General features: G+C 44.6%; 1 long non-coding RNA gene across 1 annotated transcript in view; it reads left to right on the forward strand.

The window, feature by feature from the left end:
* Nucleotides 1–12,800, forward strand: part of LOC138258670 (uncharacterized) — a 123,223-nt gene extending 110,423 nt beyond the window's left edge. The window contains exons 4-5 of the long non-coding RNA XR_011198490.1: nt 4,126–4,201; nt 12,734–12,800. This is a non-coding gene — a long non-coding RNA (uncharacterized lncRNA). The remainder of the gene's footprint in view (nt 1–4,125; nt 4,202–12,733) is intronic.
* The last annotated feature ends 12,981 nt before the right edge of the window (nt 12,801–25,781 follow it).

Consider the following 25,781-nt stretch of genomic DNA (forward strand, 5'->3'; position numbering starts at 1 on the left):
TTCTTGTCACATTTGCTGTGCATTTAAAGTCAAAGGTCAAATGTCAGGCTGTGACTTCTGATGGAGCTTGGTGTTTACTTTTCTTTCTCTGACGTCAAAGTGTGGAAATTTAAGTGACAATCCTGCTGAGTACCCACGCAAGAGGAGAGGGTGAAGGATGTTTTTTTCCTAGCACACAACAAAAAATGTACCTGCGCTGATGTTTCAGAATATATCACAATTAGTACAAGTGAAGCATAATTTTTGTAATTCCGAAGTGTGGGAGAAACAAATATTAGAATATGATCAAAACTCCTCAATACACTAGGAGTTGATATTTGCACACATTATCATCTGTGCGCAATAAAAGCGTATTTCGGATCAAATATAAAGGTAATTTCCATTGAAAATGGGTTTTCAGTAATGGCAGTGGGCTACCACACCATGCATAATCCACACTACGCCACTCCAATCCACACTATGCCTTTCCACTCTATGCCACTCCACCTCACTTTACGACATGCAACTGCACTCTATTCCCTTTCACTCTAAGACACTCTACAACACGCCACTTGATTCTGTGCCACTCCTGTCCATGTCTCTCACTCCACTCTCTGCCCCTCCACTTCACACAACTTACCCCACTCCACTCCAATCTACCCCACCCCACCCCAGCCTACCCCACATCACTCTATCCACCTCCATTCCAACCTACCTCAATCTACCTTACTCAAAAGTACCACACTTCTGCCTATCCCACTCCAATCTACCCTACAATAATCCACCCAATCTACCACACTCCAATCTACCCCACTCCAATCTACTCCTCTCAACACCATTCTACTGCACCCTAAACTACCCCACTTCTTTCCGATCTGCTCCAATCCTCTGCACTCTTCAACAATCTACCCCACTCCAATCTATCAAACTCTACTGTAACCCACTCCACTCCAATCTACCCTACTCCACCCCTATTCTATCTATCCACTCCAATGCACCCCCCTCTACCACAATCCACTCCAATCTACCCCACCTCATCCCAATCTCCCCCACATCACTCTAATGTACTCTGCTCCCTAATCCACCCCTCTCCAATTCCAATCTACCTGCTATAACCCACCCAATCTACTCCACTGCAATATACCCAAAATTCACCCCACTCCACTGTTTCGCAATCTAACCCACTCCAATCCAATCTACCCCAATATATCCCACTCCACTCTAACCCAATCTACCCTACTATAATCAATGCCACTCCAATCTACTCCACTACAAATCAACCCCACTCCACCCAACCTACCTCACTCCAATTTACCACATGAATCTAGCCCACTCCAATCTACCCCACTTCAATCTACACTAATCTTCCCAAATCCACGCCACTCCAAGCTACTCTAATCTACCCCACCCTACCGCACTACACGCCATTAACGTTTAGCAATGATCAACAGCAGCCACACTGCTGTACAACATAGCTGATACACATTGCCAAAGGCATGGGCTCTAGTACTGGTGAGACCAATAGGCGTTTCCAATATTTGCTTAATTTCTATAATAATTTCTAGAATATGTTTTAACTGCTGGGAGCGATAGGTTGCTATAGTGTAGATCTGCATTTGAGGAAACGCTCCTGCATTTCAAATTCAGCCTGAGGCTACTGCTGGTTTTTAATTCTGAAGCCTCGTTTTTCTCTTCAAAAGGAATGTTGTGTTGCAGGGGCTGCGGAGAAAAGATGCATCTCTCAATTTACTTACTTTATTGCTTGTGGTGTGATGCCTCTCCTCAGTGGAACTTTATCTGCCGCAGGAGCCCATTCGACAAACATTGGTTGGTTCCTCTGCTTAAGCTGAAAGGCAAAATTACAGCGCACATGACCTACACTGGCTGCACAGTGGGAAGCGCGATGCACAGAGCGTGCTTCAGCTCATAACTTCTGGACTGGGTTAAAGGAAGAAGCTGAGCCTGTAGACCTTTATCTTTTGTTTGCTTGAACATCAATAATTTTTACTGGTGTCAATATGAGTCTGTCCAAATATTGTAAAATAATCATCCTTAACAAAGCCAGAGACTTCTCTCCCTCTCCTACTTTTACAAATTACTGATGTCACAAAACCTTTAAATTCTGCATTAACATCTGATTTCATAGTTCATGGACAAAGAAAGTAAACAAAATACATGCTTTATTAAGGTTATCCGTGCTTAGTTATTGAAAAGAAGCTGGACAATAGTGAGAGCAGGTAAGTTTATTCCCTTTAGCGACGCTACCCGGCAGCAACTGCCATTCTTGGAACTTCCACCAGGAACCCAACACAGCCTCCCCAACATTCCATCCCTACACCCCCCTTCCTTCCCATAATAAAAATGCATTACAAATAAACTTAAAATAAACAAAAATAAAATACAGAATACCTTCTGAAATATGGTTCTTGTGGCCGAAGAAGAAAACTCAAAACGAATGTCATGACATCTACAAACTTTTACAAGGAAAGGTTAAAACATTTCATAATCCTTGAACTTCACCGGACTTGACTTTGTCCTACCAGATAATCTCTTATTGGCACCATCTGTGTCATGAGTAAAATCAATATCTACCCCCATTTCCTTCCTACATACTCTATTTTGGATTTGTGTACAATTGAAAGTAAACATTTCTTCCACGTTTTACCATTTTCTAGCCCTACAACATCATCCTTCACTTCTTTTACCTTGGCAGGTGCAGAAAGATGTGACAAACCCTTGCAGACAAAACTAGGTTTCTTAATTCTCACCCAGTCTCCAACCTGAACAGACAAGGTCCTATGTCGGTCATTTGCAGAACAATATTTCTGCTGTACAGCAGCATATCATGAATAGCATCTTTCCAATGTAAACTGCTTTGAGTGCTAACTGCAACTGGTCCTTAATGATTGAGTTCACCCGCTGCACCTAAACCATTGCGTTGAGGATAAGACAGGGAAATTAAAATGTGCTTCATACTAGACTTTTCAAGGAAACTTTTCATTTCTCAGGATATCAGTTGGGTACCATTGTCAGTTACTAGTTCCTCGGGAAAAATCTCTCTCAAAAACGCTTCCTTGAAAAATGTAATCACAGTATCAGAATTTATGCTAGTCACAAATTTCATTTCTGGCCACTTTGTCATCACATTCTAAATTAGCATCAAATGTACCCATAACTTCTACTCTTTTGCCCCCGTATGCAATTTTTTTATATGAGATGGGTTCACAACAATGTCCCCTATTGCACCAAAACCCCTTATATTTAGTAACGTAAAAGGAGAACCGGAGTCTGCCAAGAACATTACATCTCTATTGTTCACAGAAATTACACAAGACGGAGGGGTTCCTTTTGGGTGACCGTTCCATAGATGATATTTCCACTAATTCACTTCTTGTTTGGCTCGCTGACGATAACATTAGTAATGCACGGCTGTCATCAATAGAGCCAATTAAATCATCCTTAATACTTCTGACCATTTGCAAAGGAGTTGTTAGTTGACCAGAATTTGCACTGCACACAAGTGCAAAGTTCCCCATTTTTACCACAATTAAAGCAGGTTTGATTGATGGCAGAACTAAATTTTGCATTCCCTAGATGGGACTTGTTGCTGCAGTGGAACCATGAGATAGCATTTCTCACATTCTTTTCGATCTTTGACTTGGACGAAATAACTTCCGGATTTCGGAGACACACGTACTTGCTCCTTTAGTATGTTGTCTTGAAGAAGGAGTTATTCTTGTACCTTTTTCTTACTAGTTCAATCAATGATTTAGGATCATTTAATCTCCGAGTTCTCTATAATTGCATGTTGCAACATGTATTCTGGGTGTAGCAACAAAGTCATCAATTGATTCTCCCTGAATTCATGAGCGCTGAAGAAACTTGTGATGTTGAAGTACTATATTTTGTCTTGGATTAAAGCATGTATCCAATGTGTTGATGATGGACGCATATTTGTCAATCTCAGTAGAAGTCCTCCCCCCCCACTGTAAAGACTCTTACTATCTCCAGGGGTAAAGTTTTAAAAATATTCCTGCCTTCTGTACTTAAATTGTATACTAAAAGTGCCTTTTACTCTTTTGACATAAATGTGTCTCCATCAATTGCTTCCAAGTAGGCTTCAAAAGTGTTTTTCCACTGTTGCAGATTCATTGGCAGAGATCCTGGTACCTGCGGAAACGGCACTGGAGCTAATATTCTTTCCATGAGGTGACCTTTGTGGGTGAGTTGCTACCACTCACAATCTTATTAATCAACCTATATACCAGACTTCTGTGCCAGTTTTGTTATATTTTTTATGCATCCTTGTGTGCCTATTGCAGGCTAGTAAGTTCGGTAGTGGCTGTCTCCTCCTTTTTCCCCAGTGTGCTTTTCACCAAGGTACAGTGCAGGCTAACTACTGATACAATTGTTATATTTTGGTGTGCTTGTCACCGAAGTACTATGCAGGCTGAGTGGCACTGTCGGTACTGTCTCCCTTTTCTCTGGTGTGCCTGTCACCAAGGTAAGGGGCAGGCTAATTAGTGATGCAATTGTTTCATTTCAGTGTGCCTGTCACCGAAATACAGTGCAGGTTGATTTTATAAAATGATGATGATCAGATAGTTTTATTTTTTCAAGATGGCTGATATGTGGCACATGCAGTGCATGTGTTTCTTTAGGTGATAGAGCTAACTTTGGGAAACTTCCCAATATTCCAAAATGGCCAACAGACATGCGCGATGAACGTAGCCTGAAAGTGGAGTCAAGATGGCGACCGAAGCGGATGCCTAAATTGGAGCTCTGCGAAGGCCCCGAGGCGATATCCTGCTGCGGAGTTATCTGCAGTCTGAGACCCGAGTGACCAGTACAGGGAGCTGAGCAACGGTCCCAGGGGGACCTACGGCACCTCTGCAAGCGGTGATGGTGCCCAGTGCGACTAGAACACGGAACTGCGGCAGCGACCTGAGAGGCCCTGAACGTCAGGCCTCACCCGCGGTGTGCTGCGCCGGTGTGAGGAGTGGCCGGGCCGGTGCTTGCACGACGCAACAGGTGCTGGGGCTCCGCGTGATCAGCAACAGTGTAGTGGACACCCACCCAGGAGCAGAGGAGCGGATAGGTGGATTGTGATCAGGGAGCTGTGTACTGTGATGCACTTGCCGACCCTGAAGGAAGAGTAACCCGCCTGCTGGCTGGGGTCTGGAAAGGGGCGGTGGGGCGGCCCCTGGAACCCGGGGACAGGCGCCGGTGCCTATGGCAGCACCGGAGGAAGCTGCACTGGAAAGGCAGTTGAGGCCTGAGCTTCCTCCGCGACGCGTTAAGGCGGCAGCAGTGTCATCAGATGGCCGCCGGCCCGCGGTGGGAGGTGAGAACCCGGCCTGGGGTTAGATTGAGTGCTGGATGCCCGAGACTAGGGATTGCTCTCCCCTGTGGCACAACTGGTGATGAGGGAGTCACCTGTGCCGTGGGGTTACCACCTTGAATGGGGCGGCCAGTCAGGGCAACTTCAGGATACAGTCCTATACTGCCGTCCATGATCCAGAGGAGCTACACCAAGATACCCTTCTGGGGACTGGAGGTGCCCATATATATATGACTTTTGTGGCAATGGAATGATTCGATACTGGGACATGGTTTTTGGATAAGCTGGAAAATTGTGACCGGGACTAGGGTCAAGAAACCCTATATCTGATATCCTGCTGCACTATTAAGGCTTTTTTTTTTTAGCATCCTTTAAATGACTTTCTGACCACTGTTAAGGCCCCCTAGAGCGTCGGAAGATGGGTAAACCTAAGAGCTCCAGAAATACAGAACCTGAATTGGCTCACACACTGAAAGAGGGAGGAGCGCTAGAAACTCTGGCGGAATTGGATGTCACACTCAAATTGCACTCCACACAATTTGTTAAAGTACTTCAAGCCATTCTGGATACCAAAACATCGCTGGAAACAAGGAACACAATAGCTTCAGAGGTTAATTTACTTCGAGTGGATCATCGTAATTTGATAGAATGGGTAGAGGGAACGGAGTCTTCAGTGGCAACTCTGCGCCCCACGGTGCAAGACCTACAGACCCAAATGACGCAAGTACGACTCGAGATGTCTACTCTGCATAAAAGGGCGGAAGACACTGAGGGGAGATCTCGCCGCAATAACATTAGGCTAGTGGGATTTCCTGAACAAGTTGAAGCTCCCAATACGGAACTCCTTGTGGAGCAATGGTTGATTGATACTGTACTGGGAGGTAATCCCTCTAAATTCTTTTCAGTTGAAAGAGCCCACAGGGTCCCTGGCACGCCTCCCCGCCTGGGCACGCCTCCACGTCCCATAATTGCTCGACTCTTAAATTTCCGGGACAGGGATTTAATTCTGCAGCTATCCAGTTCACATGGCCCGTGGCGTCACGAGAACACAGATATTTCAGCCTACCCGGATTTTACTGTTGAGGTGCAAACACAACGTAATTCCTTTGTCAAGGTGAAACAGCGTCTACGAGAATTGAATTATAAATATGCATTGTTGTTTCCTGCAAAGCTTCGGGTGATTGATAGTGAGGCCACGCGGATCTTCCATTCACCAGAAGATGCATGGACATGGCTGCATGCAAAGGGACTGGTGCACCTGGCTCCAGATCATCACAATGACACCACCAGGTTAATCCTGCGTAATAAGCGATGTCTGCGAAAATCCAGTAAGGCAAGACCATCCCGAGCCCAGGCAGCTCGAGAACAAGAGGACGCAATAAAAGAAGCATTGCAATTGTCTAACAACTTCTTTTTTGCCCTAACAGAGAACCCTCAGATACCTTCTGATACGACATAGGAATTCCACCGCCCTCACAGGGCTCACTAGATGAAGAGGGCCCGACACTGATCCCACGTTTAGCAGACGATCTTTAAATGCTGACCTTTTGCGAACTAATGGAGCTGTTGGATACTATGGATCACCTCATTACGGAGCTGCGCACCGCCTGAGCTGTGCAGTCCCTCAATGCCCTGGACGTAGAAACATTATGATGCTCCGAGGTCTACAATACGGCATTCCACTCGACTTATAGCTCCTGCCGCCCCCCCCGAAAGCAAGGAACGTTGAGTATGGTGCTTTCACCGAATGGATATGAGTGCATTGTAGTATTATATTTATTAGTAGCATGTTTTGGGGATTTTGGCATGATACCTGTTATTGATCAGGCCTGGGCTCTGTGGGCCATATTTATACTTTTCGACGCACAACTGCGCATCCTGGTGTGTGTAAAAAAAAATGACGTACACCAGGCAGCGCCGGCGTAGGGGAATATGGAGCTTGGGCGCCAAAAAATGGGGCAAGTCAGGCTGAGGCAAAATTATCGCCTCAACCCGATTTGCGCCATTTTTTTCGACTCCCAACCCCCATTGAAATGACTCCTGTCTTAGCAAAGACAGGAGTCATGCCCCCTTGCCCAATGGCCTTGCCCAGGGGACTTCTGTGCCCTGGGCATGGTCATTGGGCATAGTGGCATGTAGGGGGGCACAAATCAGGCCCCCCTATGCCACAAAAAAAAAAAATAATACTTACCTGAACTTACCTTATGTTCCCTGGGATGGGTCCCTCCATCCTTAGGCGTCCTCCTGGGGTGGGCAAGGGTGACAGGGGGGGGGTCCCTGGGGGCATGGGAGGGCACCTCTGGGCTCCTTCCGAGCCCACAGGTCCCTTAACGCCTGCCCTGACCAGGCGCTAAAAAACGACGCAAAAGCGGCTGGACGTCATTTTTTTTGACCCTCCCACTCCCGGGCGACATTTTTGCCCGGGATTGTAAATACGGCGCACATGCCTCGGAGTCACTTTTTTAGACGGGACGCCTACCTTGCATATCATTAACGCAAAGTAGGTGTCCACGCTAAAAAATGACGCAAACTCCATGGACTTTGGCGCTAGACGCGTCTAACGCCAAAGTATAAATATGGAGTTAGTTTTGCGTCGGAATTGCGTAAAAAAAAACGATGCAATTCCGGCGCAAACAGAGTATAAATATGCCCCTGGGAGTTGTTTTGCTTGTTTTTAATGTTTGTAAGTGCTTGGTGATCAAGAGGGGTATGGATGGGCTCAGAGGATTGGGGAGGGAGGGGTGCAGGATTCATGGAACTTTCAATCCAGGCTAACATGGCTACAGAATATACTATGTTGACTTGGAACATCTGAGGTATGGGTAATCCTATTAAGCGATACAGGATATACTTTTATCTTAGAAGACACCGGATACATTTCGCCTGTTTACAAGAGACACACTTGACACAGGGGGAGCTAATTAAGTTTAGCCGTCGATGGAGGGGTCAGATTTATGGCACGGGTTATTCAGCGTATGCTAGGAGCACTTTAATTTGGATAGCGCCAGAGGTGCCATTCATTAACACTAAAACACATATTGATCGTGAGGGAAGATATGTTCTGTTAGAGGGTCACTTAGACGGTCACTCCATCCTTCTGACCTCCATATATGGTCCTAATACCACACAGGGAACCTTCTTAACTGAGTTATCCCCGACTTTGTCCAAGACCCGAGCACTCCTGTCTTATGGGGAGGAGACTTTAATTGTATCCAAAATACCGCTCTGGATCAGTCGATCCCTCCCTTGCTGAATACTCCCAGTCTGCAAGCTACCAAACATTTCCAACAATGGTCACAATCTATGCATTTCTATGATATCTGGCGCTTACATCACCCTGATGACAGGGAATATTCTTATTATGCACCAGGCTATCATATACATACAAGACTAGATTAAATTTTCTGTGATTCACTTATGTGGCCCTCTATCCGTAGTTCCGAGTATTTGGGTAGAACTTTATTCGACCATAATCCCCTTCGGGTAGTTTTTGAATGGGGGCAATCTAAACCAAAGATTCCAATGTGGAGACTACGAGTGGAAGCCCTGCAGGACATACCTTATAGAATTCAGTTGGGTACAGCTATTACAGAATACTTTCAGTACAATGAAGGATCGGTGGGAGACACTAGAGTGGAATGGGATGCGATGAAGGTGGTGGTACAGGGCCACTGTATGACCACCTCTTGGGGAGCGAAATCCGCCCTTATGTGTAGCATACGGACTCTTGAACAGGAAATAAGCCAGCTGGAAAAAGCAGCTAAAACTGATTCCTTAGCGATCGTTGCCAGCCCATCGTAGTCAATATCGAGCAGAATTAGATAGACTATAACACGTATTTGACTTAAAAACATAAAGAGGGAGACAAACCAGGGCGTATGTTGGCCTGGCTTCTACGCTCTGAGATACCTTGATCGGTGCTGGGTGCGATCAGGAATGAAAGGGGTGAGGTGGTCAATACTCGGGGGCAATTAATGTGGTCTTTGTTCAATATTATAAAACGTTATATACGGCACAAACGACCCCGTTACTTTTGATTGTCATCCAATGCTGCACGATCTCCCCCTCTGTCCTCACACAACAGCAGAAGCACGACTTGGAGCAGCCCGTACAATTGGATGAAGTGAAATTGGCAATTCAACAAATGGCTAGAGGGGAGACCCCGGGCTTGGATGGGCTGCCTATTGAATTTTATGCTACATATTGGGCCTCGGCTATTGACCTTGTATGAGGCATCTTATCAGCGACGGGAACTTCCCACCTCGCTGAATGAAGCCCTCATTGTGGTATTTCCCAAGCCCGGTAAGGACCCTCTGGAAGTGAGTTCCTACCGTCCCTTATCTATGCTTAACTTCGCTTATAAAATCCTCAGTAAGATACTGACAAATAGATTGCTCCCAGTACTTTCCTTTTTAATTCATCCTGATCAAAATAGATTTGTGCCACACAGAGCCACTTATTATTACACCAGAAGATTGTGCCACATCATTGATGCGGTCTCCAAGGGTAATGGCTACCCAGTGGCAGTATCCTTAGACTTTGAAAAACCTTTTGATACGATAGGTTGGCCTTACCTGATGTGGACGCTGAAACGCTTTGGAATACGTCCCCAATTTATACCGTGGATACAGTTGCTCTATACTGCGCCCCAAGCTAGAGTCCGTACTGGCCAATATGTGTCAGACTCCTTCCCTATTCAAAGAGGGACAAGACAGGGTTGCTCGCGGTCTCCGGTACTCTTTGCTCTCGCCATGCCTTGCGGCACGCCTGCGGATGGAGGAAAGTGCGTGGGGCTTTTGGGTCAATGGTAGGTGGCATATTACATCTCTATATGCAGATGACATATTAATTTATTTGCGGGAGACAGACAGTGCCTTAACTGGTTTATTTACGATACTGGACCAATTTAGTGAGCTATCAGGCCTTAAGGTAAATTGGGGTAAATCCTGTGTGTTCCCTCTATATAGGGCCAGCGATGCTTTGAACCAATCGCTGAGACAAGGGAGGTTAATACGGGTCACTGAAAGCTTTCGCTATTTAGGAATCGATGTATTTCAGGCAGAAATGGACTTGGTGGAAGGCAATTACAACAAAGCACTGTCATCTATCCGTGGGTCTTTACCCTTCTGGATGCGACTACCCCTCTCCCCTATGGGCAGAGCAGCTATTGCGAAAATGTTGGTACTCCCTAGATTGCTTTATTTGTTCCTAGCATTACCAATTCCACCCGGACGGGTCATCTTTAATACCATACGCAGTCTATTGATCGCACTTATATGGGGTTCAGGACGTAAGAGGGTATCCTTAGATGTGTTACAGTGCCGAAAGCTTCAAGGGAGTATGGCGATCCCGAGTATGGAGCGCTATTATGCAGCGGCACAATTGCAGTGGATAATGACCCGGCTGACTGTAGGTCAAACAATAGAGGGAACTATGGTACAACACGCGGTGGGAGAAACAGGGGTGCTGCAATGGCTCCTCTGATGAGATGACTGTAAAACGGGCACAGGACTGTTGCTGTGTACAGCGAGGTCAGTTTGGACTTGATATCTCCAACGGCGGCGACAGCTGCTCCCCTATTCTCCTAAACTCCCATTATGGGAAATACCCCAGGTATACGATCTCACACAGGCATATGATTTCCGCACATGGCAAGAGGGTGGGTTGTTGCACATAGGCGATCTTTACGAAGAGGGGATGCTGCGTTCCTTTACAGATTCCAGAGCAGCATTTCATTTAGATCCCGGACAGTTTCTTGCACACGCGACTTTACATGCCGTCGTGAAGCAAATATGGCAAGTAGGCCCCCTGGAACCGGCAATACACCCTGGACTCCATTATATGTTAACACGAAGTCGAGAAAAGAAAGCAGTATCCAATTTATATCTCCTGCTAAGGGAAACTCCGACCGCACCACATCCTCGTAGCAAAGCAAGGTGGGATAAGGGATTAGGTATTGAATTGACAGACCAACAGTGGAAAATGGCGTTAGAACGGGTGAGATATGTTTCACGTAATGCCAGACTGCAATTTACACATTTCAATTATGCCCACCAAACGTATTTGTCCCCTCATCGACTTCACCGCATGTTTCCAGAAACCTTGCCGACGATGCCACCTTCCTACATATGACATGGGAGATACGCAGCATTTGGATGAATGTCACACAACATGTATCTGACATCATAGATGTGCTCCTCACAATAGATTCCCTCCTTTGTTTATTGGGGGTGACTAGAAGGAATAAACGGACCAAATATTATCTGAAATTTGTTGATCTTGACTTTGCACTGTTTAAACGTCTCATCGCTATGTCATGGAAGGCACCACGACCTCCTGAAGTACGGGACTGGCTTTGAACGGTGCTACGTTGGACCACAGCAGAGGCTAATGCATTAGAAAGGGATAGGCGTATTCACGGGGGAGGCGGAGGGGTAACACTTTGGGATACCTACTTAGGGAAATTGGAAGATAAATTGAGCAAACACAAGATTGGAGGAGGGACATCACCAGAGCTCCCCTACTAACGGTGGATGCACTTATTGTATACACTGCTGCTGTATGACCCGTCCCCATACTGTGTATGGTATAGATGTTCCTTTCCAATACCAGTCCCCACCCTCTGCATGTCAGCGATGCTCAAGCCGGCCTTACAAAGATTCCTGAGATCATTGTGGAATTTTGGTGTTAGACCACCCTGAGAACAGATACCAGATGTGCTCTAACACTCAATTGGGGGACATGGATCATGGGCTGCTTACCTCCCATCTCCCCTTGCTTATCGTAAACGCGTATATAGGCCTGTGACTGACGTATTGCAGTTGCTATGGTTGAGAGTACCCAACGTCCTACTTCCTACACACCAAGCAGATTGTTTGTTGTAGCATAAGGTATGTTTTATCCCCCCTTATCCCTACTTAGAGACCACACTAAGATAGATGTAATTTGATTATATTGTAATGTATCATAACTGACTGGAGACACTGACACGTGATGGGGCCGGTTTAACAGGTGTTGATTGTTATTTTGAATACATATGGGTCCTCCAATCTCTATGTGTCTCTCTTTATGACAACAGATGATTAAGATGCCACCAGTATATGCACATGTGATGCTTTCTTACCTGCTACAGATGAGAACTTGTTACCTATAATCTTTGATATATATTGGCGAAATTGATATTGGTTGACTACCCTGTATTGTTTGAAAATAATAAAAAAGATTAAAAAAAAAAAAGAAAAATGAACATAGCCTGAAAATGACAATGCTGGCATGGTTTGGTTTCCAGAGCCACCCTTTTCCCCCCAACAGCACATAAACAAAAACAGCTTCACACGCTGCAAAAGTTTAACAAAGGCTTCCAGATAAGGAATGTTCAGCTACTCTGCAATTGTTCATTTTGTTTCCAACCAGGAACAACCTACCAGCAACATCCACGGATGGGTCGTTGCCACTGAAAATAAGCTGAACAACAGTGAGGGCAGGTAAGTTTATTCTCTTCAGCGGACACGTCCCGGCAGCTACTGCCATCATTGGGCCCCCCCACCAGGAACTCCACCCCGGGTTCTACGCAGAACACAGCATCCATAATAAGCCATCCCTACAGTTATATTTTTTTAAAGTTGCACACGCAAAAGAGTGTGTTAGAGCAAAAGTGAGACTATGTAAAAAGAAGACCACTGCAACTACCCACACCTGGATATGCTACATTGCATTTTAGCAATTTTAGCAAAAACAACTAGCAGCTTGTTGGGAAGGACATGTTCACGGCCTGGTGTACAGATTTTTTTCCCAGCCCTCAGTGCCCGGATGTGTGTATCTTGTACCCTACTTTTTGATTTTGGTCCTGGTGTAACAATTATCTAGGGTGTGCACAGAGATGTAGGCAGGGCACAAGAACTAAAAAAAAATAAAAAGCGGGGTGGGGGGGGGGGTTTAACCAATGTAGGCAGTATGCAAGTGCCATCATGGCGCATGACATCACCATGTGTGACCGCACATGGAATCACAGGAAGTGGCATCACAGCCCATGACCTCACAGAGTGACATCACAAGAAGTGGTATCAGATTTTAAGACCTGAAACGTATGCTTAACATCATAAGTATATTATTTGTCATGAGTGCATTTGAGCACAGTACAATATTTAACAAATGGGATTTTTCAGCGAGGTTGTGTCAAAAAGTGACTCAATCCTATCTCAAAATCTGGGTCTCAAGTTATACATTTATTTTTTAAAACCCTGCCACAAAGAAATTGGCAGCAAGGAGAAATGTGGCAGTAAATCTTTTCTTCTTAATTGGTTGCAAAATCCGCATTTTATAATATCTAATGGGGTTAAAGCACCTGCTGCAGAGATCCTTGTGTGCCAACTAAAGATAATAATAATAATGGTAACACAACTCTGATGGCTAATGTATTTACTAGAGAGATCTGTGTTTTGTCTAGTCCCAGTTTTGAATCAAAGTAGCATAGAGAGTTAATGTGTTTTCTGCAAAGCACATCATTTAACAAACAGATTTTTATTTTATGTAGCTAGGTAAGTGGACTACTGATTTTAACACATATATTTTTGTTATTTGCAGTTCATAGATTGTAATCCTTCTAATAAGCACAATGAGCTATAAGGGACATATGGCTCCTACACCTTGTAACACCTTGTAACCATCACTGTCTTACATAACACATCCTGTACACTGATTTACACATTTATATGATTTATTGCCAATGTATAATGTGTATGTATGATGTAAAGTGCTCTGGCACTCTGGACATGGATGAGCAGCTCTACAGCCCTTTAAAAGAAATAAAACAAAATAGTAGTATTTACATTGTTATTTGTGTAAATACTGAGACACCAACACATCTGACATCCTTACAGTGCATGCATCTCTCTTATATACAGGGACTGCACAAGTCAAAAGCATGCTTCTCTTAAGTACCTTAGAAGTCATAACAAGCTGTGAGCCTTTGTTTCTCCTCCATTGCATTTGCATTTAGATGAGGCTCCCCACCAGGATACTCTAACAAAAGGAGACCCAAAGGCCCCTTTACTTTGGCCTTTGTTATGGGCACAGCTGTAATCTGATAACCACCCTCCTGCCTGCATGTTGCTACTTGAAAAGAAAGCAGACAACTTGCAGGCACTGCTGAATGTGTCCTGGTGTCTGTAAATTACACCAGGACACTTTGACATATTTCTGTGGGGGCCAACTTCATGGCAAGGTAGATGTTTTCCACCCTCTAAAAATAGGGGTTACACACATTCTACTTGCATGTAGCTTCGGCTTAGGTCTATCCCTTGACAGTGAGATATTTTAAAGTAACTTATCTACTGCCCCCTGGTTGAGAGAGATGGACTAAACAGAGAAAGTTGTTTGCAGAGTTCTAGGGTATTCTAAAAAACACAAAGTAAAATCTAGGATAAGTGGTGTAACTATTCACAAGCAGCTGGTGTACAGGTGCAACAGCCTAAAAGTTTCACTTGCATTGCCTGTGAAGCTATTTGCCGTGTATCTGTGCATGATGTTATAGTGAAAAGTCAATAAAAAGAGTTAATAAAAAAAGAGAGAGAGGAAAGGAGCCTTCCAGCCCTACAGAAGTGACTGGCAAGGTTGAGCCTAGTGCATAGTGACCGCGGAACTGGTGGGGCTTCCAGAAGAGGGGAACCACATAGAGCAAGCTGTGTACCCATCTGTCTGCAGGTTACAGTCTCTCTCCAACAGTGGTTCCTGGTGGGAAATGTGATGAAAAGATCTGAAAATTGCTGAAGTCAAGTCAGGGTTGTGATTTAAGCCTAGTGCAGCCCGTACTAAGCTGTAGTGCCCAGGAAAAGAATATCCTCTAGTGAGCCATATTGCCCCGAAGGGCGGCCTGAGCTAAGCTGTGTTACCCAGAAATTACATAATTCGACAACCTTGTTGCCCACAGATTGGCCTGTTTGTGGCCACACTGCCAGGAGATCAGCCTGTGCAGGGTTGAAACAATGCCAGAGTACCTGTCCACATGTTCTGTTTGTAGTCTTCAACATAGACAGCCATGCCTGCCTGCGAGACCGCTGCCTATAGTCACTGGAGATGAGCAGCATTGCACAGGACGCATCTGCTGGCGCTAACGAGGAGGCCCCAAAGAAGATGGTGGTTCACCTACTTTCTCTCCCAGAAGTGGAGAGTGTGTGTGTAGTATTCCAATCTAGAGTGCGATAAGCTTCTTTTCTTCCTTAAAAGTAAGGCACTGGGTTAGATAATCCGTTATTGCTTTCGTACGTTATAGTTGAGTCCTGATCTCAAGCAATCTACCTCCCTGAGAAGTTTGTGACTGCTCACCATTGCGACCACCGAGAATCAAGTACTGAAGGGATTGTACCTGGCTTGGTTTTCAGAGTCATTGGAAGGTGGACCCTGGAACATCAGAGGCAAACAACCTCATCCTTCACGGCAGATTCCCAGTAACCCCTTCCTGCCCTGTGGCCCCCCACTGAGTCTGACACAGCTTGTGTCAGTGCTGCATCACTTAACAAAAGTCACACCATTCTCTTTCATTCTGAACCTAACTATGTTAAACAAAGTTTAGACTGCAACCCATAGCAACACAACATGAGATCCCACTCGCTTGACTCTTGGCAGCAAAGGTCCTGGGTTACTATAAACCTTAACATGACATCAGTTTCCCAAAAGAAGAGTGGTGGTGGCCCCAACTGATAAGGTCATATTCTGAACAAAGGAGAAAAGAAGAATCAGAGCTCTTAAAACAAAAAGTATGTGTATGCGCATGCAGTTTTGTCACTTAAGTAGCGGTGAAAGGGGAAAAGATGGAGATACAAGGAATTGAGGGGAAGAGATGTGAAAGAGAAAAAGGGAAAGGGAAAAAAGAGGCAAGAGAGGGAGAGATAAGGGACTATTCAAAAGAGTAGGGGTTTTAGAGAAACTAAGCCCATAAAAATTAGATAGTATGGAGCCAGCTCACATTTGTAATTACGTAAAACATACAAAACCTACACTTACCCAATGGAGAACAGACCGTTGGGTGAGACAGAGGTGAAAGAAGGAAGGAGAGGGGGGATAGTCTATTAATCAGAATGTAGCCCCATACCTCCCAGTCTGCATAAGGATTTCTCCCAAACCAGCAGTTGTTTTACCCCCCGGGTGCCATGGATGAGGTGGTTACATCTGCTGCCGTGGTGCTCAGGCGCCAGGAACGTAACCACGTCTCCCAGGTATATGCCCTCGGGGGAAGTGCTAGTGCTCCACCCGAGGGCCTCACACCCCCCTCCCATGGGCAGGGATGGAAGGGGAATCGCTTCCCCTTCCATCCCCGACCCCTCCAGTTACGTCTGATGATGGCGCACGCTGACCACATCGGAAGCCTCCCCCAGCACGCTGGAAGTTCAGCTTCCAGCACGGATCGGAAGAGAAATGCAAAAGCATTTGTCTTATGATCACGGGCTGGAGAGTGAGAGGCATCAAATAAAGGAAATGCCTTTCCTTTGAAGTCTCTCTGAGCATTTCTGCAGCCAGATCGTGAAGCGATCAGGCTGCAGAAATGCCCACTAAGCACCAGGGAGTTTCTTTTTTGTGTGTAAACGATAAAGGGTCGCTCCCCTGGGGGGGGGGCATTTTTTTTAAGGCCTTCTCTGCCCCCCTGGGGGCAGATTGGCCTATTGTTATTAGGCTGATCTGACCCCAAGGGGGGCATAAACCTCTAGACGCCAGGGATACATTTTTTTTATTTAATTTTTTACATGTGGGGAGTGACCCCTTAGGCAAGGGTCGCTCCCTTGGGGGGGCAAACTGTCTTAAGGCTATTTCTGCCCCCCCTAGAGGGCAGATAGGCCTATTTTCATTAGGCCAATCTGCCCCCAAGGGGGGGCAGGAAGCCCACCAGATCCCAGGTAAGATTTGTTTTTTTTTTAAAAGAGGGTGGGGGTATGGCCAGTCTTTCAGCTCTCCCCCCACACACTAAAACACCTTATCCCACGGCAAGCAAGAGGACATTTGATTATTTTGGGTTTTGGTTTTACATTAGAGCCATGAGATCTTGTCTAACTCTCAAAATCGTCCCACTTGGAATGGTGAGGACTGCACTTTTTGGACTTTGGGACGCTGTCATGTAAAAAAACCTACGAGACCTACACACATCTGAAAACTAAACATCTGGGTGAGTCCAGGGTGGTGTGCTTCACAAGCACCCCGCACCATTTTCTTACCCACAATGCCCAGCAAACCTCCAACTTTGCTGGAAATCCCAAATTTTTCCAACATTTTTGTAATGGAACCTTCCGGAATCTGCAGGAATCCACAAAATTCCTACCACCCAGCATTGTCGAATCTATGCCGATACAAATTCTGCCCCTTATCTCAGCCTAAAAACTGCCCTTTTGGACTCGCTTTGATTCCCCTTCATTTACAACATATTTTTGGCTCTTTCCTGTCACAGGCACTTGGCCACCTACGCAAGTGAGGTATAATTTTTACTGGGAGACTGAGGGGAACGTTGGGTGGTAGGAAATTTGTCCCGGTGCTGGGATCCCACACAGAAATGTGGGAAAAATTAGATTTTTTAGCTAAATTTGAGGTTTGCTATGGATTCTGGCAAGAAAACACTGGCGGCTCCACACACCTCCCTGGACTCCCTCGGGTGTCTAGTTTTCAGAAATGTTTGGGTTTGGTAGGTTTCCATAGATGGCTGCTGAGCCCAGTACCAAAAACCCAGCCCCTCCCTCCCCATTTCCTTTTGCGGGCACTAGGCACACCTACACAAGTGAGGCATCATTTTTATCGGAAGACCTGGGTGGAACGCTGGGTAGATGGAAATTTGTGGCTCCCCTCAGATTCCAGAGCTTTGCAGCACCAAAATTTGGGGAAAAAAGTGTTTTTTTTGCAGAATTTTGAGATTTGCTAAGGATTCTGGCTAACAAAACCTGGTGAGAGCACCACAAGTTACCCCATCCTGGGTTCCCCTAGGTGTTTAGGTTTCAGAAATGTCCAGGTTTGCTAGGTTTTCCTAGGTGCTGGCTAAGCTAGAGGCCAAAATCCACAGCTAGGCACTTTGCAAAAAACAGGTCAGTTTTCTTTGAAAAAATGTGATGTGTCCACATTGTGTTTTGGGGCATTTCCTGTCGCAGGCACTAGGCCTACCCACACAAATGAGGTACCATTTTGATCGGGAGATTTGCGGGAATGCTGGGTGGAAGGAAATTTGTGGCTCCTCTCAGATTCCAACTTTATGTCACTGACATGTGAAGGAAGGGTGCTTTTTTGCCACATTGTGAGGTTTGCAAAGGATTCTGGGTAGCAGAACCTGGTGCTAGACCCACAAGTCACCCCATTCTGAATTCCCCTAGGTGTCTAGTTTTAAAAAATGTATAGGTTTGGAAGGTTTCCCTTGGTGCCGGCTGGGCTAGAGGCCAAAATCCACAGCTAGGCACTTTGCAAAAAACAGGTCCGTTTTCTTTGGGAAAATATGATGGCCCATATTTATACTTTTTGACGCAAAACTGCGCTAACGCAGTTTTGCGTCAAAAAAATTAGCGCCGGCTAACGCCATTCTGAAGCGCCATGCGGGCGCCGTATTTATTGAATGACGTTAGCCGGCGTTATCCGCCGGCGCCGTCTGGTGTGCGTTAAAAAAAACGACGTACACCAGGCAGCGCCGGCGTAGGGGGATATGGGGCTTGGGCGTCAAGAAATGGGGCAAGTCAGGTTGAGGCAATTTTTTTGCCTCAACCCGATTTGCGCCATTTTTTTTCACTCCCAACCCCCATAGAAATGACTCCTGTCTTAGCAAAGACAGGAGTCATGCCCCCTTGCCCAGTGGCCATGCCCAGGGGACTTCTGTCCCCTGGGCATGGTCATTGGGCATAGTGGCATGTAGGGGGGCACAAATCGGGCCCCCCTATGCCACAAAAATAAATTTAAAAAAAACACTTACCTGAACTTACCTTAATGTCCCTGGGATGGGTCCCTCCAGCCTTGGGTGTCCTCCTGGGGTGGGCAAGGGTGACAGGGGGTGTCCCTGGGGGCATGGGAGGGCACCTCTGGGCTCCTTCAGAGCCCACAGGTCCCTAAACGCCTGCCTTTTGCAGGCGCTAAAAAACGGCGCAAAAGCGGCCATACGTCATTTTTTTTGACCCGCCCACTCCCGGGCGTGAATTTTGCCCGGGAGTATAAATCCGACGCACATGCCTCGGAGCCGATTTTTTAGACGGGAACGCCTACCTTGCATATAATTAACGCAAAGTAGGTGTCCACGCTAAAAAATGACGCTAACTCCATGGACTTTGGCGCTAGACGCGTCTAACGCCAAAGTATAAATATGGAGTTAGTTTTGCGTCGAAATTGCGTAAAAAAAAACGACGCAATTCCGGCGCAAACGGAGTATAAATATGCCCCGATGTATTCACGTTGTGTTTTGGGGCATTTCCTGTTGTGGGCACTAGACCTACCCACACAAGTGAGGTACCATTTGTATCGGAAGACTTGGGGGAGTGCTGGGTGGAAGGAAATTTGTGGCTCCTCTCAGAGTCCAGAACTTTCTATCACAGAAATTTGAGGAAAAAGTGTTTGTTTTGCCAAATTTTGAGGTTTGCAAAGGATTCTGGGTAACAGAACCTGGGGAGAGCCCCACTAGTCACCCCACCCTGGATTCCCCTCGGTGCCGGCTGAGCTAGAAGCCAAAATCCACAACTAGGCACTTTCCAAAACATCTCCTCAGATTTCAATGTAAAGATGTGATGTATCCATGTTGCGTTTCCTGTCACGGACATTAGGCCTACCCACACAAGTGAGGTACCATTTTTATCGGGAGACTTTGGAGAACACAGAATAACAGAACAAGTATTATTTCCCCTTGTCTTTCTCTACATTTTTTTCCTTCCAAATGTAAGACAGTGTGTAAAAAAGACGTCTACTTCAGAAATGCCCTGTAATTCACATGCTAGTATGGGGACCCAGAATTCAGAGATGTGCAAATAACCACCGCTTCTTAACACCTTATTTTGTGCCCATTTTGGAAATACAAATGTTTCCTTGATACCTATTTTTCACTCTTTATAATTCACCAAATGAATTGCTGTATACCCGGTATACAATGAAAACCCATTGCAAGGTGCAGCTCTTTTATTGGCTCTGGGTACCTACAGTTCTTGATGAACCTACAAGCCCTATATATCCCTGCAACCAGAAGAGACCAGCAGACATAACGGTATATTGCGTTCGAACATCTGAGATTGCAGGAAACATTTACAGAGTAAAACGTGGAGAAAAATAGTTGGATTTTTACCTCAATTTCAATATTTCTTTATTTCAGCTGTTATTTTCTGTAGGAACGCCTTGTAGGATCTAGACAAATGACCCCATGCTGAATTCAGAATTTTGTCTACTTTTTAGAAATGTTTAGCTGTCTGGGATCCAGCATTGGTTTCACACTCATTTCTGTCACTAGCTAGAAGGAGGGTAAAAGCACAAACAATAGTAAAAGTGGGGTATGTCCCAGTAAAATGCCAAAATAGTGTTGAAAAATTGTGTTTTCTGATTGAAGTCTGCCTGTTTGTTGATGGCATTTTCAGGGAAAAAACCATAAGCCTTCTTCTGCAGCCCTTTTTTCTCAATTTGTTTTAAAAGAAAATAAATTTTCGCTGTATTTTAGCTAATTTCTTGGTGTCCTCCAGGGGAACCCACAAACACTAGGTACCTCTAGAATCCCTAGGATGTTGGAAAAAAGGACTAAACTTAGCATGGGTAGCTTATGTGGAGAAAAAGTTATGAGGGCCTAAGCGTGAACTGCCCTAAATAGCCAAAAAAGGCCTGGCACCTGAGGGTGAAAAGGCCCGGCAGCGTAGTGGTTACCAGCACATAACCTACTCCTACAATCAGCATCGTCACCCCTAGAGAGCCTAAAAGACAGCTCACCAGGTTAAATGTATCTGCTTTGGGTAACTGTGTAAACTCAAGGTTCTCTTTAAAGCACTGTATGGCCACCTTAGTTTTTAATACAATGGACGTTGGTAAAATGAGGCAGAGGTGAGTTGTGTAACACTTACTATTTGTGTAGCAACAGAGCTTCAGTAGGCTCTTCCCCTAGATTTGACCTCCCCAACAATCCATATGCCCACGATATTTCATTTCCTGCCCAGAAAGCAAACCACCTTGCATTTGCCATTGTGAAGTGTAAATATCTCTCATGTATCCCACAAATAGGCATGTTCTCTCTTCCTAATAGGACCTTGCTTGTCCAAAGTGTATTCTGCTCCTCTTTTTTCAACTGCTTTATTTTTCAAATTTATGTTTTCTTCATAAGATTAAGGACAGAGACCATGCTCAGAAAGAAAGAGCAAAAGGATGAGTAAGGGGAATAAAGGAAAGTAAGAGGTGGTAAGTAGCAGAGGAGTGAAAACCCAGCACATGTTTTCAACAATGCTCTTCTACACGAGTTAAAGCCAGCCTTGGTTCAAATAACAAAAATTACAATATAACAAGAGTTCCTGGTCACCGATGTTTACAGGTCAGTGTCTCTATCCATTCTATTGCAGATTTTCGATGTGTGTGTTTCTTTGTGTTCTTCAGAATCATAAGGGGAGGCGACTGAGTCACGTATAGGAGCCTGGAAAGGAAAATCACTACACAATGAGATAGCTATGCAGATTTTAAAGAGGACACCCAGTAACAATGTAAAATCTCTTCTGAGGGCTTAGGCAAGTTTATCCTAAAGTATTTTATTGGACCCGAAGTCCATAACAGATTGTGGAATCTGAAGAGTTAAGGTCCCTCATCGTTTGTAACACTGGCATGTATGCCCACTGACTTCCTATGATTAATTTTAAATCCAAATCATAAAAAACAAAATCTAAAAAAGCGAGTAAGGGTGGTAGTGATGAACTGGGGTTTGTCAAAAAGCACATGACATTGTTTGTAAACAAGACAGCTTTAGGATAACCTAATGCCGTCTTACCTCTACTGATGTTTTGTTCTGCGTTGTTTTTCTGGAGTATGTGTTATACATATAACGCAGAAAGTAAGAGGGAAACCTGGATGCCCTGTCTTGTTCCTCTGGACAAAGGCATCATACGTAGTAGTCCATTTACCTTGCACTTCATCTGGGAATCAATAGTTTGCTTTAATATAGGCCTTTATATTTGGAATCAAACCTGCTTCGTCACGTACATTAAACAGGTAACTCCATTCCACTCTATTGAATGTTTTCAGCGTCAAGATCTAGCATCCACCTGGGTGAGGTTAGTTCAATCAGGTATTTCATTCATCTTAGGCACTAATCTAGTACTGTCAGTGTCTCTATCTTTACTGAAACCCGAACAGTAGGATGAGATTGTGTGAGGCCATACAAAATATGCAGTCGGGACACTAAAACTTTTGTAAATATTCTGACATTGCAATTCAGGATGGCAATTGGCCTGTATGATGCACATTCGCTTGCATCTTTGTTAGGTTTCAGTATTGGGGTTAAAATGGAGTAGACAAGAATGACTACCTGTTCGTTCTGTGATGAAAAAGTTCAGGACCTCTGTAAGAGGCCCTACTAGGAAGTGAGTGTAAGCTTTATAGGGGCTGTGTTCAGGACCGTGAGCTTTGTGCCTCAAGAGGGTCACTAATGGCTTGTTAGACTTCATCAGGGCTAATTGGTGTGTCTACAGCATCTATGTCTTCCAGTTCCCAAGCAGGAAAATTAACTTCACCCTAAAAAGCGTCTTGTGCTTGGGAGACCTCCATATTTGAGCCATACAAGTCTGTCAGGATTGATCCTTTTTTGTAGTACATATTTTTGGTATAGAGGAGCTTATTTGCTGCTGTCTCATCATAATATCCTAACAGTCATTCCTCGCTAGGTGTAGTTCTTTATTGGTTCTGTGTGAACCATGCCTTCCATGTTGTTGCATCAGTTCTTGCATATGATTCTCAAGAGCTTGTTTCTCTTTGATAAAATCGCATTGCAGGTGCTATCAGTTTCTGTGTTGTGACCATCTTTTCTGCATCCCAGATCATGTCTCACAACATCTTGCCGCCAAACATTTTCATTATAGTGCAGCCCCCCCTGGCCAGCACCGTTGCAATGTTCACTGTCTGCAAAGCACCTTGCATCCTACAGCATTGTCGCCAGCTTCATTATGAGTAGGAGATAATGCTGTCGGGTGGTTCCCAATAGGCCGGTGGCCAGAAACTAAGGTTTCCACCTGCTGACCTAGTGGAAACCTCATAATGGGATCAGTGGTGAGGTAGCCACAATGGCAGCAACCTCCCAGTTGGAAGTTCGGCGGACGGGTAAAACCATTTGCTGAACTCATGAGAACCTAAGTCTTGAATGTCTGCTAAGTATTTCAAACACTTTAGAAAGGTGTTGAAATTGCCCAACAACATCAATATTCCCATGGGCTTTTGGGAGAGTAATATTAAATCATGCTTTTCACACCCATTGAAGCCCAACTAGACAGATCAATGTTCAAAGTCAATCTGGGCCTTCCTCAGCCATCAGCGGAAGGTTGCTCAAGTTGCAGAGTATCTTGTTTTGCCGTGCATGTCTGGCTGCTCTGTGATTTCTATGCGCTCCGTATCTGCCATTCAAACGATGCAGAAGGTGCTGAGGAGAGGATACTTCAGGTTCTTTTTAGAATTGCAAATCGAGGGCTTTCCTGGCTCCTGACCGTGAGGTTACCACAGTTTAAATGGGTAGCGCCACCAATATCAACTATTTTTAGTCTTTAGGAGTGGGGTATCAGGCTTTACATTCTTTCTTCACACCAGAATGACCACTGAGATATCTTGAAAAATGGAGATGTGTTCTACGTGCCAGTGCAATCTCATTATTGTGAAAGCAATGAATTCGATTTAAATCATCAGAGGCTAAATGGTTCAATTTGGAAAGCAGAGTACACTTGATGCCTCTTGTCATGACCACCTTCACAGTCCCCTGGACCATTTAGAAGTTAGATGAATAGTATCGATGTGATTCCTACAGTTTTTGGGTTATGGGCCTCCTTGCTTATTCCACATATCTGCAGGTTATTCCTCCTTTTTATCATTGTCCAGTTTGAGTTTGCACTGGTGTGCATTTTTTTAAAAAGCGCGAGGGGTGGAAAGCAACACAAAAACGTATAGATTTTGCTGCAACAAAATTATTAATTTACCGAATCAATCAGGTGATTTTTCTTGAATGATACTCCTGTTCTGACATTCGCATTCCTGATAACACATGGCTCGGTGATTTCCACTTTATTTACCTTCTGCACATGAATGCAGCTTATTTTATACTCCTACATGGTGATTTTGCACTATGGGATGCAAGCCATGTGGCTGTAATTCACCAATTTGCTCATACAACTTCATGCATACTTAATCTAGTTATTTGATGTCAATTTTGCAGCCTTTGAAAAAGCCGTCCTTGACGAAACACGTGTAAGCTGCCTATGTTTCTTCTGGAATAAAGAGAATTACAGAACCAACTACTATCCTGTTTGATTTGTATACTTTCAAATGCCAGTATTCTACGGCATTGGATCATTTTGAGGACACTTATAAATGAATTAATTTTCGGTCTGGGCAGTTTCTCCTATTGTATTTTGGTGTAGGGTCTCTCCCTCCATTTTCAGACACTGTTTTGGTGACTAAGTGTCACTAACAGTTGAGCATTGTGTGTGGAAACTCACATTGACATTGGGGTACATGCGGTAAGAGCAGCAACTTTCACACCACAGCTACCTTTCTCTATGTCAAAACTATGCTTGTTTCACGCTCGACTGAAAGGAATGGAAGTGACACTCGGCATGTGCTGGCCAATTAGGAGTCAGCAAAGAATAGTGACAACAAAACCAACAAATGGTAAGCAATGGGCGGGTTCTAAGTCCTTTACTGTATACAATATGTCTCGCAAGAAGAGTGCATATGCTGCTGGAGGCTCGACCTTCGAACTGTGAAGCCTGACTAATGATAAATGCTAAGTGGAATAGAGTCAGCTCTGTGCTATGAAAAAACTGTGATAAATATGGACAAGCCAGAGTATTCACAAGGAAAGCCAAGCCACACAGAGGAATCACTCAGTGGTATGTCAAGTAAATCATACATGAAATGGTTTGTAAAGTTCAAATGCAACATATTGTGCAAAATTTTATTTATTACAATTTTATACTACAGGAGAAATAATTCAAAGCTAATACTGCCTCACAAGGAATGTAATTGTCAGCTGCTTTCATAGTGAGACCAGTGTGTCTGGAACTTACCTTTCCTTTTTGACCTTTCTACTACATTGGGTCCCAACTGGAGAAAAATAAACAGGAGTCTCAGCTAAATTATATGTCTGGGTTTAAATCGTTTAGACATAAGAAAACAAAAACACAAGAGAATACCATATTGTAATTATTTACCTGCTGGTAAGGTTGCACTGTACCTATACAGCATGTTAAAATACAATACACCTCTTTAAAATTCAAAAGCAATTTATTTTGAGCTGTGCGTCAAT

The sequence above is a fragment of the Pleurodeles waltl genome, chromosome 9 (genome assembly GCF_031143425.1).
Source record: "Pleurodeles waltl isolate 20211129_DDA chromosome 9, aPleWal1.hap1.20221129, whole genome shotgun sequence".
NCBI classification, from domain to species: Eukaryota; Metazoa; Chordata; class Amphibia; order Caudata; family Salamandridae; genus Pleurodeles; species Pleurodeles waltl.